At 41.9% G+C, this 21094-nt stretch overlaps 1 protein-coding gene across 6 annotated transcripts in view; it reads right to left on the bottom strand.

Moving 5' to 3' along the window:
* disp1 (dispatched homolog 1 (Drosophila)) overlaps positions 1-21094 on the bottom strand; it is a 335964-nt gene that overhangs the window by 207326 nt on the left and 107544 nt on the right. Inside the window, exon 1 of one of the 6 annotated variants that reach the window (XM_060848484.1) lies at positions 13446-13471. The exons of 4 other annotated variants lie outside the window; for them this stretch is intronic. The gene's annotated coding sequence lies outside the window, so the exon portion shown is untranslated. Of the gene's footprint in view, positions 1-13445; positions 13472-21094 lie in introns of those variants that run through there. One more of the 6 variants, XM_060848458.1, reaches the window with a different exon arrangement.

Genomic DNA, 21094 nt, shown 5'->3' with positions numbered 1-21094 from the left:
AATAACAGAAACAAGAGAACATACCTCTACACACAAACCTCAACATTTTTGGTTAACAAAGATTTCTCAATCTCAGATTTCAAATTAACCAATCTGGCATCAATTCCAATGTGTGCAAGAGTTCATGGCTTTTTTCACCTCTCAATTATGATGTGGAGGTGCTCATGTTGACTGGAGCAGTCTGAAGGAACAATGTTCCAAAAGCTTATGATTTCAAATCAACCTGGTCGACTATAATCAGATATTGTGTAACTTCTGACCCTTTCAATTTTGAACACACAATAACAGAAGCTTTATTACATCACAGAAGTGATCAAGGCCAAATTATTGAAAGTTTTCAGGAACAGGTTAGCTACAGTTCTTAGGGCTAAAGGAATTAAAGGATATGGGGAGAAGGCAGGAATGTGGTACTGAGCTGGATGATCAGCCATGAGAACAAATATCAGCCATATTGAATAGTGAAGCAAGGCCAAAGGGCCAAATGGTCTACCCCTGTCACTTTTCTCAGTGTTTCTAGGAGTGAGATTGTGGATAGCTCAGAATAGGCCGACTGCACTCCTCCTGTGTTGTAAATGTCTATACTTATAGAAGTGCCTCTAAAAGGTTTTAGTCAGTTGGAAAAGACAAGGAAACAGAGGAGAACGGACACCAAAGAAAGGTAGAAACCATTTTAATTCCTAATATTATATTCTGCAATGTAAAAAGAGTTCCCACAGTGGATTTTGATTTTAATTTGCATTTCCTGTTAAATTAGCTGAAGCTTGGGAAGTTGAACAAAACTCCTTGCCACAGCGAGTGCCCGTTTTTAATGCAACTGCTCCCAAAACCTCTGACGTGAAGCTTTGTCAGGACTGTGATGGAATGCCTCCCACTTGCCTGGAGCTACAACATTCAGGGAGCGTAACATCGTCTACTTTATTTGATCAACAGTCCTGTATTGGAGTTGATGTCCAGCCCTTCCATCACTGATATCTTGTGTTTTATATTTGTAGATAGATTGAACCACCTGCTGAAATTATTTCAACAGAACTTCCTCCCACAACCTGCATCTTCAAGAAAAACGAAAGCAGCGATGTTGCAGGGAGCATCATGAATACTGAGCCCAACGTCAGCTTGGTGTCAATATTACATAATTATGCCATTTAACAATATCATGGCAGAACAGTGATTGCAAATGCTGCAGCAATTCAAGTAGAACACCCACCATAACCTTACCAAGGCATCAAGGAATGGAAGTAATCATAACCTTTTCAACATGGTCCATATAGAAGAGTAAAAACATACAGATCTTCACTGGTAACTCAGTGAAGCTTTTCCAATGTCTTGGTGTGAACAGGAATCAGCAACAACTCTATTGGAATTAAACTAATCACTGTTCGCTAGTACAAAGCTTGAACACTTTGTCAAAGATACTTTGTCAAAGATTTCCATCTCACACTCATCAAGACAACTTGCAAGAATTACTTGCAGGTCAACTAGAATATTAATTCAAAGGAAAGCCAACATTTATACTACATGAGGGTACAGTGCTGACTGGGAGAGGTGTTGTCCTGGTGAATGCATAAATGAATGATAATTGATAGTGAACAGCCAGAGTTTGTTTAAATTTTAAACCAGATAAGTTATGAACAAATGAAACAGGAGTAGAAGTAGACCATTTGGTCCGTCTAGCCTGCCCTACCATTCCAGAAAACAATGGCAGATGTATGGTGTTTCAGATTTCACATTTCTATCTAGATAAACAGGAAATGTCTGATATCTATTTCAGAGAGTAATAGAGTCATAGAGATGTACAGCATGGAAACAGGCCCTATGATCCAACTTGTCCATGCCGACCAGATATCCTAAATTAATCTAATCCCATTTGCCAGCATTTGGCCCATATCCCTCTACCTTCCTATCCATGTACCCATCCAGATTTCTTTTAAATGCTGTAATCGTACCCACCTCCAACATTTCCTCTGGCAGCTCATTCCATACACACCAACCTCTACATGAAAGAGTTGCCCCTATTAAATCTTTCCACTCTTACCTGAAACCTATGCCCTCTAGTTTTGGATGCCACTAGCCCGGGGAAAAGACTTTGGCAGTTGACTTCATCCATGCCCCTCATGATTTTATAAAGTTCTTTAAGGTCACCCTTCAGCCTCCAACACTCCAAGGAAAACAGCCCCAGCCTATTCAGCCTCTTCCTATAGCTCAAACCGTCCAACCCTGACAATATCCTTGTAAATCCTTTCTGAACACTTTCAAGTTTCACCACATCCTTCCCACAGTAGAGAGACCAGAATTAGATCAGTATTCTAAAAGTAGTCTCACCAATTTCCTGTACAACCGCAACCTGACCTCCCAACTCCCATACTCAACGCACTGTCCAATAAAGGAAAGCATACTAAATGCCTTCTTCACTATCCTATCTACCTGCCTTCCACTTTCAAGGAACTATGAACCAACCAAAGGTCTCTTTGTTCGGCAACACTTCCAAATCAATTATACATTTTAAAATGTTATATCCCACTTCCTGGATAAATTCCTGAAAGTTAAGAATTTGCAGGATTGTCAGGGAAAGAACATGGATGATTGAAAATTAATTAGATAGCTCTTTCAAAGATCTGGTGCAGGTATGAATGGCTTAATCTCTTTCTGTGTTGTATGATTCTGTGTGGTTCCTGTTCCAATTACACAGCTCCTCTGGGTACAGCTGTTTGGTCATCTCGAGGCTGCATAGAGAGCACATAACAAACCAATGCCCAACAGAAAATAAATCACATTTGCTAACAACATGATGGTAACACGAGTGAAACAAGTATTTTTCTTTCCTTAAACTACATGGAACATGTGCTGAAACCAACAATCCGGTTATGAATTCCAACCGCGCATGTTCAACTCCACTTTTTTTTTCAAATATCGAGCCAATTTTTAAAAATTATAAAAACTACTTGCAGTTTTTCTGTTCATCTGTATTTTCTTTTTTTCATGTTTAAGAGTTGGTTTCATTGCTCTTCATTTCAGAAATTTCACTGTTACTGTTAATTCTCCAGGGTGTCAGCAAACAGCTATTTTCAAATCCTTCCATGGCCTCGTACCTCTGTAGCTCTGTATCCTTCTTCTACACTATAAACTTCTTCCATCAATCAGCTCCTCCAATACTGATGTCATTACCCTCCCAGATTCCCATTGTTCCACCATCTGTTGCAAGGTCTTCAGCTTCTTATGCTTAGGAATTCTTTCCCTAAAGCTCTCCATTTCTTCCCCTCTTTAAGATGCTCCTTAAAACCCTTGCTCATTTCCTTATTGAATGTCTAGTTGGTTTGTTGCAAACACTGCTGTGAAATGTTCCATCTTAGTAAAGGTACTTGAATGTCAGAAGTTGTGATTGACTAGAAATAAATTGAATATGTGGTTTAATTGCATGAGATCTGTGCCGGTGCAAATAGATTGAATATTTGTGTACTTGCATCATCTCTGACACATTTGGCAATGAACCAGAGCTGTATTGGCTTCTTATGGAATTAAATGCAAGCCAAGCCTTGATACCACATGCATTGCTAAAAGCTTCCGTGTGACCAAAGTTCTTTATAATTAATGATCATAATCAAAACTACCGGCCACATGCTACAATGCAGACTACAATGTCTAAAAATCTTCCACCGTCTGAGTCTCAAAATGCCAAAGTATTAGTACAGTGTGAATCCAGGCAATTCCAGAGTTATAGTAGAAACTTCCGTTGGTAGTTTGACATAAAATAAATTGTGGCTGCAAATATAAACAAGCACACACTCACAAAGATGCTCATGTGGGAGGTGATGTTGCACTGCCAATGTCATGACACCATCCAGGACTAAACAGCTTGCTTGATTGTCACTACATCCGCAAGCATCCACTCTCTCCACTACCAATGCTCAGTAGCAGTAGTGTGTATGACCTACAAGGTGCACTGTAGAAATTCACCAAAGATCCTCAGACAGCACCTTCCAAACCCAGTCATTTCCATCTAGAAGGACAAAGACAAGATATGTGGGAACGCCATTACCTTTAAGTTCCTGTCAAACTACTCACCATACTGACTGGGAAATATAATGCCGTTCTTTCAGTGTTGATGGGTCAAAATCCTGGAATTTCCTCCCTAAGGGCATTGTAGGTCAACCCAAAGCAGGTGGACTGCAGAGTTTCAAGAAGGCAGCTCACTCCCACCTTCTCAAGGGCAACGAGGGATGGCCAATAAACGCTGGCTAGCCAGTGACACTGACATTCCACAAATTATTTTTTTTTAAAATTCTTGGCGTTGTGATGCAGAACATCAGACTAATGCTCTGGACATGGGTTCAAATGTACTGCAGCATTAAAAGCTAGCCCTAATGGTGGCCACGTAATCCATGTTAATTGTTGTAAAAAAAATAGTGTCCTTTAGAAAAGGAAATCTACTTCCTTACCTGGTCTGGCCTATATGTAGCTCCAGACTCTCAGAAATGTGGTTGGTTGAGTTTTTTGAAGAAGTAAAAAACAGAATTGATGAGGGAAGAGCGGTAGATGTGATCTATATGGACTTCAGTAAGGGGTTCGACAAGGTTCCCCATGGGAGACTGATTAGCAGGGTTAGATCTCATGGAATATAGGGAGAACTAGCCAGAACTGGCTCAAAGGTAGAAGACAGAGGGTTGTGATGGAGGGTTGTTTTTCAGACTGGAGGCCTGTGACCAGTGGAGTGCCACAAGGATCGGTGCTGGGCCCTCTACTTTTTGTCATTTACATAAATGATTTCGATGCGAGCATAAGAGGTACAGTTAGTAAGTTTGCAGATGACACCAAAATTGGAAGTGCAGTGGACAGCGAAGAGAGTTACCTCAGATTACAACAGGACCTTGACCAGATGGGCCAATGGGCTGAGAAGTGGCAGGTGGAGTTTAATTCAGATAAATGTGAGGTGCTGCATTTTGGGAAAGCAAATCTTAGCAGGACGTATACACTTAATGGTAAGGTCCTAGGGAGTGTTGCTGAACAAAGAGACCTTGGTGTACAGGTTCATAGCTTCTTGAAAGTGGAGTCGCAGGTAGATAGGATAGAGAAGGCGGCGTTTGGTATGCTTTCCTTTATTGGTCAGAGTATTGAGTACAGGCATTGGGACATCATGTTGCGGCTGTACAGGACACTGTTGGAATATTGCATGCAATTCTGGTCTCCTTCCTATCGGAAAGATGTTGGGAAACTTGAAAGGGTTCAGAAAAGATTTACAAGGATGTTGCCAGGGTTGGAGGATGTGAGCTACAGGGAGAGGCTGAACAGGCTGGGGTTGTTTTCCCCGGAGCGTCAGAGGCTGAGGGGTGACCTTATAGAAGTTTACAAAATTATGAGGGACATGGATAGGGTAAATAGGCAAAGTCTTTTCCCTGGGGTCAGGGAGTCCAGAACTAGAGGGCATAGATTTAGGGTGAGGGGGAAAGATATAAAAGGGACCTAAGGGGCAACGTTTTCATACAGAGGGTGGTACGTGTATGGAATGAGCTGCCAGAGGATGTGGTGGAGGCTGGTACAATTGCAACATTTAAGAGGCATTTGGATGGGTATATGAATAGGAAGGGTTTAGAGGGATATGAGCCGGGTGCTGGCAGGTGGAACTAGATTGGGTTGGGATATCTGCTCAGCATGGACGGGTTGGACCGAAGGGTCCATTTCCATGCTGTACATCTCTATGACTCTGACTGTTAACTGCCCAAGTCACACAGATCAAGGTGCAAGTAGGGACGAATACTAAATGCTGGCTCAGCCAGTAACACTTTATTAAGGCTTATAAAATCATGACGGGCATAGATGCAGTGAATAGCCAAGGTCTTTTCCCCAGGGTGGAGGAGTCCTAAATTAGAGGGCATAGGTTTAAGGTGAGAGGTAAAGATTTAAAAAGGACCTAAGGGGCAACTTTTTCACATAGAGGGTGGTGTGTGTATGTAATGTGCTGCCAGAGGAGGTGGCAGAGGCTGATATAATTACAACATTTAAAAGGCATCTGGATGGGTATGTGAAAAAGGAAGGATTTAAAAGGATATGGGCCAAGTGCTGGCAACTGAGACTCTTTCACTTTCGGATATCAGGTCGGCATGGACGAGTTGGACCAAAGGGTCTGTTTCCATCTCTATGACTCTGACACCCATGAATACAATTACTATGTCACTTTGGAGGCAGTCTCCGAGATGGTCCTGCTGAAGTTTAGCTGGACGCAGTTCAGGATTCAGGAAGACTGGGACTGACCAAAATAAGCATAAGGATGTGCGGGTACAGAGCTTTACTCACCACGCTGCTCTGCATCGAGCGCACAGGAGGCGAGGCTGTCTTGCCAACTCGCCCCTCAGGCCAGGACCCAGTCCGTCTCTTTGTCTCTGAGCCTTTGTGACTGTACGTTTAGATCATGCTGTGACCACGTGAGGAATGCAGGAGTGTCAACTGCAGAGGCACCAACACTTCCTCCAACCAGTGATGGCACAGACTGCCTCTTAGCATGTCCAGCTGCCACACTGCATTTGGGTAATGACTCTGATAAATCTCCACACATGAAGCCTAATAAAATTATAAGAAGATAAGGTCATGAAATTAGGATAAATGTTTAATTACATTCAATTGAAATATAGTTGAAATATAGTTAATTGACAAATTCAAAAAGCACTTTAATTTGTTATGCTCAGCTGTAGGCAGGTTTCTGGTTGTTAATACTGAGTATAGCATTTACACCAGACAGGATTGCACCATCCTCATGGGGCAGCCTAATGGTTAATGGAACTTTACAAACAAGTACAAAAAAAAAATTTACAATGGCAATCTACTTAACTATTCCACTTAATCAAATGCAGTTTGTTGTCTGAACTAGTTGAACTTTCCATTCCTTTACAGGCATAATTACTTCTTCATATTCCTCCTCATTTCATCCCAGGAAAAAGACAAGCTGACCGTCTATACCTCTTCACACCTTGTGTCCATGAAGAGTGGTTTAATTTTCAAAAGGCTGTCGTGTACTTTCCAAACACACAGGAGACTTTTAAAGTGCTTAGATTTAAATGAGTATTATTTGTTCATACACACACATTGCATAATTTCAGGAAAGAGTGGGCTAAAGGGATCAAAGGATATGGGGGAGAAGCAGGAATTGGTTGTTGAGTTGGATGATCAGCCACAGTTAGTAGAGTTGGCTGGACAGCTGGTTTATAACACAGGGTAATGCCAATAGCACAAGTTCAATTCCCATTTTGATTGAGGAATGAAGGTCCCACCTTCTTAACCTTGCCCCTGAGATGTGGTGACCCTCAGATTAAACCACTATTAGTCGTATCTCTCTGTCTAAGAGAGAGCAGCCCTATCATCCACTAGGACTATGGTAATTTCACCCCACCTAAGAGAAAACACGGTGAAGACGGGTAGCAACCCTGAATATCTACTGAAATCTCTACCTTCGATATTGGACACTCCATATTACACACTTTAGTTTTACATTATGGATATCTGACATAAGTAGCTCTTTATCTGCTCCCATTAGATCATTCAAGATTATACATCCAGGTCATAAGGGAGATTAAAAGTACAAAATGACTAAGTTAATACAAAGGCTAAGCAAGACTGAGCAGGAGGCTTCATGAATTAACTAGCGGGAAGGGTATGGCCGATAACATCACTTCACAATGTAAGCATTCTGAGCAAGGCAGAGTGATCAGGAAGCTCAGGGGCCACAGAGTATAGAGCAATTTGATAAATTGGATCCAAAACTAGTTAGTGGCAGGAAGCAGAGGATGATGTTTGCGTGACTGGTAGCCTGTGTCCAGTTGCATATCACAGGGTTCGAAAGGGAGTCTCTTGCTGTTTGCTGTGTACAGTGATGATCCAGATATGAATGTAGGAGGTACAATCAGTAAGTACAGTGCACTGGTGACACTAAAGCTATTGTGGTAAATAGCGAGGAGGAAAGCCTTAAACTCCAAGGCAATGTAGACGGGCTGACCAAAGGAATTTAAATCCTGAAAAGTATGAAGCAATGCATTTTTGCAGAACAATCAAGGCAAGGGAGGACACATTAAATGTTAGGACTGTAAGAAGTACAGAGGATCAGATGACCCTTGGTGTGCTTGCCTACAGACAGAAGGCAACAGACAGGTAGCACAGATGGTTAAGAAAGCATACGAGGTTTTTTTCTTAGAGCACAGACAGAAGAGGGAGGATCTGATTGAAGCGTATGAAGTTATATGAGGTGAACAGAAGAGGAGATAGGGAGAAACCTTTCCCCTTAGTAGAGGGGTCAATAGCAAAAAACACGGTTTTATGATAATGAACAGATGGTTGAAAGGGGACCTGAGGAAATATATTCCCATCCAGAGGATGAATCTAGAACTCACTGCCAAAAAAGGTGGTAGAGGCAGGAAGTCTCAAACCATCTTAGTAGTATGTAGATGAACACTTGAAATGTATTGGAGGCTACAAGCCAACTGCTTGAAAATGGGATTAGAATAGATGGATGTTTGATGACTGGTGTGGACATGATGGTATAAAGGACCTTATTCCATGCTGTAAGAACACTAAGTCTAAGAAGATACAGCTAACTGAACTCACTACAACATATAATAGCAAACAGTGACAATGGAAACAACAATGAAATGCAGTTATGCAGTCCTGAGGACATGCTGAACTGCTTTTGAATAAGATGTCCACCATCCCAGAGAGATGCAAAACTTCAATGGTGTCATCTCATTGAAGACTAAGGGATCCTGCAGAATCCTTACCAAAGTTTATACTTCAGTCAACTTCAACAAAACACAGATGCAGAGTAGGAGTTGTAGGTACCACCATACTGCAGATATTCACCAAAATGTCTTAGACAGCACCTTCCAAAGCCACTATCTCTACCAACTAGAAGGACAAGGACAGCACATACATGGGAACACTACCACCTGCAAGGTACCCCCCAAGCCACTCACGATCCTGACTTGGAAATGCATCACCATTCCTTCTGTGTACCTGGTTCAAAATCCTGGAACTCCTCCTCCCCACCCCTCCCCCCAACCCACCCACCCCCCATATCACATCCCTTCCCCCATATCCCCACAGGGTGTTGTACGTCTTCCTAAGTGCACAGACTGTAGGAATTAAAGGAAGCAGCTCACCACCATCTTCTCAAGGGTAACCAGGGGCGGCCAGCCAACATTACCAACGTGCCATGAATGAATTAAAAAAAAACTCTGGTCATTTTCTAATTGCAGTTTATGAGAGCGACCTTGCTGTGAAAGACAGAGTGTGCTTTTTTTTCGGTGGTGCTCCAAAAGCAAATACAATTTACAGAATAAGAAGAGAAAGTGCATTCACAACAAGATTTTACTGCAAGCAAACTGTCTCCCTGTTTCTCTGAATTACAACACTGACCATATTTCAAAACTGAATAAATCCTGCTGGGATTTCCTTAATGTTTGGAAAGTTGCTATGTAAATTCAAATTCATTATTTAGTTTTACTAACAATGTATAGAATGGGGGTAAAGCAGTATTAACCACATTTTAAGTAAAGAGAATGCCATATAGTACTCTGGTTAAATCAATTCTGCAACCAAAAAAAGTCAAGGAATGATCAGGTGACTGGTAACTCACCATGGCGGTAACTGTGACAGTCTTATGGCATATGAACAACCAGTTAGAACTATGTTCAAGAATTGCAGTGTTTTCCTCCAACAAACTGGGGGAGTTGCATAGCACTTGTGAGGATGCATATTAATTATGCTTTTGCAACATTAGATGAAAGACCAATGAATCAATTTTTGTACTTTACATTGTTTTCACAATGCATTAAATTGCCTTCTTTTATGATGTAAGAGTGTATGATGGCACACAGAACGTCTCTGTTGCAAACCTTGGAGATGGCAGAATCCACATCATCTTTTAAAGGGAAACAAATAAGCATTTGAAGAAGAATATCTTTAAAGGGAAAGGGTGAAAGTTGACAGCGAAGATGATGCAGGTACATTGGGTTGAAAGGTCTTCCTCCTGTGGTGCAAAATGTTATAAAGTACCTCTGCAAACCTGTCCCTTGTTACGAATTCAGATTGGATGTGGAGAGACAACTGTAAAATACAATACTGGGTTTGGCTTCCCCCATCACGATTTCAGGGTTTTGAGACATTAATGCTTCCAACAATAAAGGACTATTTGGACATGCTCCTGAAAAACAGTTGACAACGATGGAAAAGACTGAGTGAGTTGTTCTTAAAAACCCAACAGCCTTGAACAAGTCACAATTACACAAAAGGGATAATGGAAGGACAACATGAGGGTAATTGAGTGTGGAAGCAACAGATGCCTGGATAAGGATTTCAGCTATGAGGGCCTGTGGCAGAAGCAGAGGCAGGTAACACTGTGGAGGTGGGACTAAGTGCTCTTCCTGATGGACAGAATATAGTCTGTGACACTCAATTCAGGGTCAAAACTTTGTACCAGTGATGTACATGGGCAGACAAATCAAGGAGGAGGATTCAGAAGCATCAAAAAGCACCAATTAAATTAGCAACATGACCAGGTTCAAAATGTGAGAGAGGAAAGTAGATTTCAAGTTAGTGAGTGCTGGATTAACTCTGCAATCTGCCATAAAGTACTTCAATTTTTTTCTGCTGTATTAAATTATATTATATGATGACATATCTACAATAGTACACATATATTCTGATTTAATAAAGCTCTCTCACTAGTCCTGAAAAAGCTGACTAGTTGTTATAGTACATTAAGCAATTGTCCTGTATATCAAACCACAGAATTAATAACTATAGGGAGACATGATAATGGATAGCTGGGAGGAGAGGTACAAGAGTATAATTCAAATCTTGGAATTCTGATGATGTTGTAAATCGTGAAACAGAGGTTGTAGATTATGGACATTGACAGAGCCTATCACAGACTAACTTACAGCAGTGGTTTGAGTCTGAGGTGCTGGTATTAACTTGGAATCTAAATGTTTGCAGGGTTCAAATTCCATGCAGAAGCTTAAGCACAAAATCTAGGAAGTCCAGTAGAATTTTTATCATTGTGTCATACAAAGGAGGTCACTTGGCCTGTTACGCCAGTGCTGGTTCTTGAAAGAGCAGTCATGTTTAGTTCAACATCTCCACACTTTACTTATTGTAAACCTACGCATTCCTCATCCTCAGGTACTTGTATATCTTCCATTATACATACTGTATATTCAAAAAAGCAAGGAAATCAGCTTGCACCACCTTTCACTTTATGGCAGATTGCAGAGTTAATCCAGCACTCGCTAACATCTACTTTTCTCCCTCACGTTTTGAACCTGATCATGTTGCTAATTTAATTGGTGCTTTTTGATGCTTCTGAATCCTCCGCCTTGATTTGTCTGCCCATGTACACCACTGGTACAAAGTTTTGACCCTGAATTGAGTCACAGACTACATTCTGTCCATCAGGAAGAGCACTTAGTCCCACCTCCACAGTGTTACCTGTCTTTGCCCTCCATTATTGGCCCTCATGGCTGAAATCTTATCCAGACTTTTTCTCTTCCACATTCAATAACCCCAATGTTGTCTTTTCTTTGTCTCTTTTCCAATAATTCTGATCTGTTCAAGGCTGCTATGTTTTCAAGACACTCACTCAGTTTCTTCCATGGTTGCCAACTGTCTTTCAGAACCACGTCCAAATCGTCCTTTCAGGTGAACTACACTGGATTCCGGTGGAAAAATGCTCATCTCACAATTTCAACTGGGAAATCTTTCCTTGCCTTCTCTATTGTATAAATTTAAATTCCACGAAAAAGGTGAATAAAGTACCTGACCAAGGGACAATTATCAGTCAATCATCTGAAGCCTGAAGAGGGCCTTAACTGGTGTTAACTCACTATTGAAGCATAACTGGTGAGAGTTATCTCAGCCTTATTTAAAACAGGACCTTTTGGAGTCCTCTTGTGGTGCAGTGGTAGTGTCCCTACACCTGAACCAAGAGACTCGGGTTCAGGTCCCAGCTGCTCCAGAGGTGTGTAATAACAATCTGAGTAGGCTAATTAGAAAAACAGATTAATGTTTTTTTTTTAAAAAGGCCCTGTTGGAGCCCAGTTGTGGCACAGTGTTCCCCTTCTAGAATTGGGAGACCCGGCTTCAATTCTCACTTGCTCCAGAGCTGTGCGGTAGCATCTCTCTACAGGTTGTTTACAATAATAGGTGACTTTTTTTTTTAAAAAGCCCTGTTGAAAACACATGATCAAGAGCTTCGTACGGTCAGAAAGAAGAGATCCCATCCAAATGGAGTATACAGTTCAGGAAATTTCGATGAAATCCCCCCCCATTCTTTTAAACTCCAGTAGATATTGTCCGAACCGATCCAGTTTCTCTTCATCTGTCAGTCCTGCCATTGCAGGAATCAATCTGGTAAACCTTTGCTGCACTCCCTCATGAACCAGAATATTCTTTATCAGGTATGGAGACTAAAACTGCCCACATTATTCCAGATATGGTCTCACCATGGCCCTGCATAATTGTAGCAAGATATTCCTGCTCCTTCCACAAAAGGAGAGCAAATCGTTACTAGGGTTAAACTGGACAGTGGCTTTTCTTTTTAATTCACCTTTTCCGGCTTAACCTTCTTAACTTTCCTGGACTCTGGTCTTAAGTTTGGTTGAGATAGTGACAATTTGATGAACAAGCAACTAGCCTTAAATTAAGGCAATGTGAATTCAAACACAATCCTGTCCAACATTCCCATAAACACAAATACATTTACCTCACTGAAACAATCCGCAGGCTTTCATGGGTTAAGAATTTCAAAAGAACTGGAAAAATAAAGCTATTATTTTACATGAAGCACTCTTTGCCAACTTGTAATATGACCGAGTCAACAGATGTACAACATTAAAACCACCCAGGACATACCAATAGCAGCAATTCATTTGTCACACAGCTTAACTGGTCAGACTCTGTAATCCATTCCCATCGTCCCACAACAGGTAATTTCTTCACTCAGAAAAGCTGCCATCAAAGCAGAACAAACTAAATCGGATCTCAACTAAAATCCTCTTTTTTGATGACTACAACTGTTCAACAACAAAGAGAATATCACTATTTAAATTGGGATTGTTGTTAATTAAAAGCTATTCCTTTTAAATTTGAACAAGTAATTGAACAACACAGACTTGTCATGTTAACAAAGCGCAATTGCGCAGTGAACAGTTTCCAAAATCTTAAAATAAAATTGTTGACTCAACATTTCTGTAACCAACTCAAAGGAAGATTCCAGAAATTCAGTTTTACATAACAGACTCATCTCACAAATCAAGATGGTTGGTAAGCGGGTGGTGATGGTGATGGTGGCAGCAATAGAATTAGTTCTAATGCTAACGTGCCAATCTTGGAAATGTGGGCCACAGCAAATAAATACTTAAACTGAACTTAATAAGTTTGAACCAAATATGTAGGTATCTGATCTCCTTTACCTCTTCTGCTTTATTTCTTTTTGCAGCACTGAATGATGGCTCTTGATCCTCCACACAAATTCCTTAATAAAAATGGCTCATGGGAAAAACTGTCAACATATTGTTTCCTCGACTGTTGAGCTGTCAAAGAGGAAACCGAGGAGAATTAGCATGTCATTTGCAAAAGAAAATCTAGATGACTATTTCCTCCACTGGATTATTGGTGCTGGAAGAGCACAGCAGTTCAGGCAGCATCCAATTCCTCCACTGGCTCAGTTAGTAAAAATCCAGAATGGAGATGAGCCAAACAGTCCTAGAAGATTCCAGATTGGATTATCCATTCAGTGTCACGGTAGCCATAAAGAAACTGGCTTCAAAATTGTTGGTCACTCAAGCTAAAATCTACCAGTTATCCAATGACCTTAGTTAAAACTATGAAACATTTAGCAATCACTATCTTGCATTTTATACGGGGAAATGTCCATGGTTCTTCACAGGAACATTATAAAGCAAAGAATGACACTGAACCACAAGGTGTGGATTAAAAAAGAAAGCAAAGGACAGAGGCAGAGAGATACAAGGAGGGGGTTCCAGAACTTGGGCCAAGACAACAGAAGGTATAGCCACGACGAGTGGAGCAATTATCATTCCACAAGAGACCAAAATGCAGTTATCTATAGGATGATGGGACTGGAGGAGATTATGGAGATGAGCAGGCTATGGCCATGGAGAAATCTGAAAACAAGGACAAACCTGAGCTGTTTCTTGACAGGAATCAAAGCTGAATCAGTGAGCACAGGGGAACGGGATTTACGCTGCACAGCATCACACAGTAAGTACGGGGCTTTGCTGTATGAAGTGACATCTCAAGATCTTCGAGAGAAAGAAACAATAAGAAGGCCGTGGGAAAAGTTGAAACAGATAATGAAACATACAGCATCATGAACAACATAATAAAGTACATGATTACATCCACAAAAACTGAATTTGAATCTTAGGAAATGAATGTTCAAGCGTTATATTTTGGTATTAATGTCTCAGAGCTATAGTTTTAAAAAAGGCTGGAGATGATGGGGACTGGAGACATTATGGGCTCTGACAACATTCCAGCAACACTACTAAAGAATATGCTCCAGAACTTGCCACACACCAAACCAAGCTATTCCAGTACAGTGACAACACTGAAATCTACCCAAAAACGTGGAAAATTGCCCAAGTATGCCCTTTACACAAAAAGCATGACAAATCCAACTCCCATGCCATCAGTCTACTCTTGATCATCAGTAAAGTGATGGAAGATGTCATTAACAGTGCTATTAGGCAGCAATAACATGCTCAGTGACACCCAGACTGTGTTCTGCCAGGGCCACTCAGCTCCTGATCTCATTACAGCATTGGTTCAAACATGGACAAGAGAGCTGAATGGCAGAGGGGAGGGGACAGTGACAACACTTGACATCAAGGCCGCACTCAAGCGAACGTGGCATCCAGGAGCCGTGGCAAAACTGGAATCAGTGAGAATCTCTGCTAGTTCGAGTCACACCGAGCACACAGGAAGTTAGTTGAAGTTGCTCCTCAGGGTGGATATTTCTAATCAACCTGTTCAGGAATGTTATTACAGTATAACATCGCTGGAGCAGGTGGAACTTAAACCAGGCCTCCTGGCTCAGAAGGGCTGAACCATAAGAGCCATGTCCTACCATCTTCAGTTGTTTCATCAATAATCTTCCCCCCATCGTAAGGTCAGAAGTGGGGAAATTTACTGCTGATTGCATCATATTCAGCAGCATTTGAGACCCCTCAGATATTGAAGCAGTCCACGTCAAATTTCAGCAAGACCTAGAAAATATTAAGCCTTTAAGCTGACAAGTGACAAGTAATATTCGCAAATGCCAGGTTATGACCATCTCCAATGAGAGAATCTAATCATTTTCCTTTGGCATTCAATCACACTACTATCACTGAATCCCCCACTGTCAACACTCTGAGGTTTACCATTATGTATATGGCTACATTGTGACTACAAGAACAGGTCAGTGGTGAGGTATCCTGCAGCAGGTAACTCACCTCCTGACTCCCCAAAGCCTGTCCATCATCTACAAGGCACAAGTCAAGAGTGTGATGGAGCACTCCCCACTTGCCTGGATGAGTGCAGCTCCAACAACATTTAAGAAGCTTGATACCATCCAGGACAAAGCAGCCCACTTGATTGGCACCACAGCCACAAACATTCACTGTCTCCAACACTGATGCTTTGTACATCAGTGTGTACTATCTACAGGATGCACTGCAGAAATTCTCCATGGCTCATTAGATAGCACATTCTAAACCTACCAATCACAGGGACAAGAACAGCAGATACATAGGAACACCACCATCTGAAAATCCCATCAAAACCACTCACCATCCGGAATTGGAACTCCACTGCTGTATCTTTATCGTTGGATGGTCAAAACCCTGAAACTCACTCTCTCACAGCACAGTGGGTCTACCTACATCAAACAGACTGCAGTGATTCAAGCAGGCAGCTCACCAACACTTTCTCACCACTTACTGCAGTGAATTTTGCAGGACAACAAGACCATAAGACATAGGAGCAGAATGAGGCCATTCAGCTGAATGAGTCTGTTCCATCATTCAGTGAGATCATGGCAACGAGGGATGGGCAATAAATGCACCAATTGTCAGCAACACCTACACTTCATGAATGAATGAGAAAAGAACAAATCTATTGATTGGTTGAATTAATTCAAGATGTGGACAAAAAAAGGGAATGTTCCTTAGATAGATCCTAAACAGACAGAAATATAACTCAGAAAACGTTGGAAATGACTGAAGAAAAGTGGAACCTAGTGGAACATTGTGTGCAATTTTGGTCTTCTTTTTGGAGGAAGGATGTTCTATCTATAGACCAGGTTCTAGTCCAAAAGGTTTATTAGAAAGCACTAGCTTTCAGAGCACAGCTCCTTCATCAGTTCTTTCATATGTAAATCCCAGAACCTTTTTTAAAGTTACATTCTCAAGTGCCATGTTAGCTCAGATAATTCAATGAAGGTGTGAGGCTTCTGTGCCACAATAGTCAGACCAAACTCTATTTCTAAAAAAGGGACTTGGAGAATCTTACATGGATTCATGTAGTTCTTGAGCAAAATAAAGAGAGAGAGAGTGCGTGGGTAAGTGAAGAGAGAGAGAGTGTAAGTGTGGGTGAGCAAGGAGGGAGAGAGAGAGGGGGGGCAGGACAAGCATGAGAGAGAAGAGAAAGCACGAACAAGCGGGTGAGAGGAACAGGAAGTGTTGGGTGACAGAGAGGGTGAGCGAGCAGGAGGCAGAGTGCAAGCAAGCATGGGGCAGAGAGAGAGAGAGCGGGAACATGAGTAAGTTGGAGAGAATCAACAAGGCAAAAGTGAGGATTGCAGATGCAGGAACCCAGAGTTTAGATCAGAGTGGTGCTGGAAAAGCACAGCAGGTCTGACAGCATCTGAGGAGCAGGAAAATCTATGTTTTGGGCAAAAGCCATCCTGATGAAGGGCTTTTGCCCGAAACATCGATTTTCCTGCTCCTCGGATGCTGCCTAACCTGCTGTGCTTTTCCAGCACCACTCTGATCTAAGTTGGAGAGAATGTGAGTGAGTGGGGGGGGAAGAGAGCGAGAGAGAGAGAATGCAAGCGAGCAGCAGAGAGAATCTGTGTGATTAAACAGGAAAAAGAAAGTGTCATAGAGGTCTACAGAAAATGGCCCTTTAGCCCATAAAATCTGGACCAGGCAAGAACAATCACCTTACTATTCTAATGCCATTTTGCAGCACTTGGCCCATAGCCTTGTATGAAACTGCATAACTAAATACTTATTAACCGTTATGAGGGTTAGAGTGAGTTTGGCATCGCAAATGAACAGAAGATGAGACAGAGACAGGATTAGGACAGAAAGGTGCAGGCAGAGATAGTGGAAGAGGAAGAAGTGTAAACAGGAAAGAAAGAGAGATAAATGAAACAAGTGAAAGCGCTGCAGAGAGAAAGAGAACAAAGGAGAAGCAATAAAAAAGGGATGAAAAGAAGAAAAATAAAGAACAGAAACAATGAAAGGAGGAAAAGGAAGTGAAGGAAATATTGACAATAATATGGCACCCCGCATGAGCACAGGATATTCCCAAAACATCTTAGAGCCAATACACATCCGTAGGGCAATCACTGGTGTCACATCAACATCTGTGAAATTATACTCAAACGTTATACAGAACAAAAAATGGGTACATTTTAAGAAAAATGCATGTACTTGGGAGCAGTGGGCCAAAGAACGGCTGGAGCAGACTGGCAGAAGCAGCCAGGAGCTGAATTTGCATTTCTCAGTTTTATAACGGAGTTTCATGGCAGGATTTTACAAAAGTGAGAAAAATTTAATCCAATCTAAAATATAAAAATTATAAATTACCAAAACTGTAACTTATTGACAAGGAGGAAGATGGCAGGTGGGGTCTGTGAGATTTAAGAAAGCTGGCTGCGTGGGACTTTTCAAACTCAATCTCATTATCAAAAATATAACTATTGTCCTGGTGCTGCCCAGTTACAAAGTATGAAGTCCCCATATGGTGCCTCTGACTTTAGTCACAAATTTTATATCTTACAGAAAATCAACATTTTGTACACCCAAGACAAGTGATTTGGAAAAATGAGGAGAAACAACATTAACAAAAAAGGTGCAATTTTCAAGAGATGGACATAGGCATATTGAAAAGGTAGCAGGACCAGTTGAGAGAGATATTAAAATAAAGGATCTTTGGCTTTATAAACAGAATGCAAAAGCAAAAAGGCTACACTGCACCTTTATTTAAAGTAATTGGCAAAAGGATCAGAGATGGTATTAGAAAGAAAATCTTACACAGCAAGTTATAATGGCCTAGAAAGCTTAGACTGAAAGGGTGCTGGAGGCAGATTTATTGATAAACTGTTAGCACTCATGGTCAGAAAGTAATCACTTCAGTGATCTACCCCGAGGATTCCTGGTCCCACTGAGCAGCACTCTCTCACAGTACAGGAGAAAGTGAGGACTGCAGATGCTGGAGTTCAGAACTTAAAAATGTGTTGCTGGAAAAGTGCAGCAGGTCAGGCCACACCTCCCCCCTCACTTCCTTCAAAGGCCCCAAGGGATTCTTCCATATCCGTCACAAATTCACCTGCACCTCCACACACATCATTTACTGCATCCGCTGCGGCCTCCACTACACTGGGGAGACAGGCCGCCTACTTGCGGAACATTTCAGAGAACACCTCTGGGATACCCGCACCAACCAACCCAACCGCCCCGTGGCTGAACACTTTAACTTCCCCCGCCGCCGCCCCCCACCCCACTCCGCCAAGGACATGCAGGTCCTTGGCCTCCTCCATCGCCAGACCATGGCAACATGATGTCTGGAGGAAGAGCGCCTCATCTTCCACCTAGGAACCCTCCAACCACAAGGGATGAATGCAGATTTCTCCAGCTTTCTCATTTCCCCTCCCCCCACCTTGTCTCAGTCCCAACCCTCAGATTCAGCACCGCCTTCTTGACCTGCAATCTTCTTCCTGACCTCTCCGCCCCCACCCCCTCTCCAGCCTATCACCCTCACCTTAACCTCCTTCCACCTATCGCATTCTCAATGCCCCTTCCCCAAGTCCCCCCCTCTGTACCTTTTATCTTAGCCTGCTTGGCACACCCTCCTCACTCCTGAGGAAGGGCTTATGCCCGAAACGTCGATTCTCCCACAATACAGCAGACTAAATACAAAGAAAATTCAAAGGAAATGTTAAAAGTGTAAAAACAAAGAAAATACCTCCATCACTGAAAAAGAGAGAATTCCGATAGGGTGGAGTCATAAAATGACATGATAACAAACATATGAACTAGGAGTTTGAGTAGGTCCCTCAAGCCTGCTCCACAATTCAATAAGATTGCGGCGATCTGCTTGTGTTCCAAACTCCACATTCTCATATTTCTCCTAATAACCCTCGACTTCCCTATCTGAAAAGAACTTATCCTCCTCTGACTTCAAAATATTTAACTAACCTATCTCTACTGCCTTCTAGGTACAGACTTCCAAAGTCATACAAACCTCAAAACAAAACTTCTCATCTCTATCCTGAAGGAGTCACGCCTGATTTTATAACAGTGCTGAAAATGTGTTGCTGGTTAAAGCACAGCAGGTTAGGCAGCATCCAAGGAACAGGAAATTCGATGTTTCGGGCCTGAGCCCTTCATCAGGGTCTGGCCTGAAACGTCGAATTTCCTGTTCCTTGGATGCTGCCTAACCTGCTGTGCTTTAACCAGCAACACATTTTCAGCTCTGATCTCCAGCATCTGCAGACCTCACTTTTTACTCGAAGTTGATACCAGTGCTAGTAAAAAATGAGGTCTGCAGATGCTGGAGATCACAGCTGCAAATGTGTTGCTGGTCAAAGCACAGATGCTGCCTGGCCTGCTGTGCTTTGACCAGCAACACATTTGCAGTTGATACCAGTGCTGTCCGGTTCTTTAGGTAAAAACAAAGACTATCTCTCCACCTTGAAGGCACCCTGCTCTATTCCTGATGAAGGCCTTTTGCCCGAAACGCGATTTTCCTGCTCCTCGGATGCTGCCTGAATTGCTGCATTCTTCCAGCACCACTCTAATCTAGAACCCTGTCCGGTTCTTTACTCAGCCACAAGAGGAAATGTCCTTTCCACATCCACCTTCAGGATTATATTCACTTCAATCAATTTACCCCTCACTCTTCCAGGCTCCAGTGTAAACATTGCCAGTCTGGCAAACCATAAGCTAACCCATTCATTCCAGGTATCAATAAAGTAAACCTCCTCTGAACCGTCTCCAATTCAGTTCCATCCTTCCTGGAGTAAGGAGACCAAAACTGTACATAGTATTTATGATAAGATCTCACCAATGCTCTGTATATGAACCATGATACCCATAATTTTAATGTTCAATTTATCGTTATAATAAAGGAGAGCATGTTGTTACCTTTTCCAAATGCTCGATGTATCTGCACACTAGCCTTTTGTGATTCGTGCACCAGAATATTTAGATCCTTCTGTATGACAGGGCTCTGCAATCTCTTACCATTTATTTTTACGGTTAAATCTCCCCACATTATATTCCAGTTTCCAGATTTATGTCCACTCATATAACCTACCTATAATGACTTTGTACCCTCCTTGTGCCTTACACACAACCTACTTTCTACCTATCTTTGGTGGCATCAGGAAATTTAGCAATCATATCGTCATGTTCCTTCATCCAAGTCATTTACATAAATTGGAAAAAGTCAAAGTCCCTATATTGATTCCTGTGGCACACCACTCATTACATCTTACAAACTAGAAAAAGGTCCATTTATGGATACTCTTTATCCTTTGGTCAGACAGTTTTCTGTCCATGCCATTACTGCTTACACCGTAAGTTCCTATTTTTCACAGTATCCTTTGATATGGCACGTTATTACATGCAAATGTAGAAAATAGGAGGAGGCCAATCAATCCTTCAAGTCTGCTCCACCATTCCAACGTGACCATCATGGAGACAGTGAGTACTGCGGATGCTGGAGATCAGAGACAAGAGGTGTGGTGCACTGGGAGAACACAGCAGGTCAGGCAGCATTCAAGGAGCAGAGGAATCAACATTTCGAGCATAAGCCCTTCATCAGG

The sequence above is a fragment of the Hemiscyllium ocellatum genome, chromosome 3 (assembly GCF_020745735.1).
Source record: "Hemiscyllium ocellatum isolate sHemOce1 chromosome 3, sHemOce1.pat.X.cur, whole genome shotgun sequence".
In the NCBI taxonomy this organism is placed as follows: Eukaryota; Metazoa; Chordata; class Chondrichthyes; order Orectolobiformes; family Hemiscylliidae; genus Hemiscyllium; species Hemiscyllium ocellatum.
Note: the sequence above shows the minus strand (reverse complement) of the source record. Positions and strands in the feature narration are given on the sequence as shown.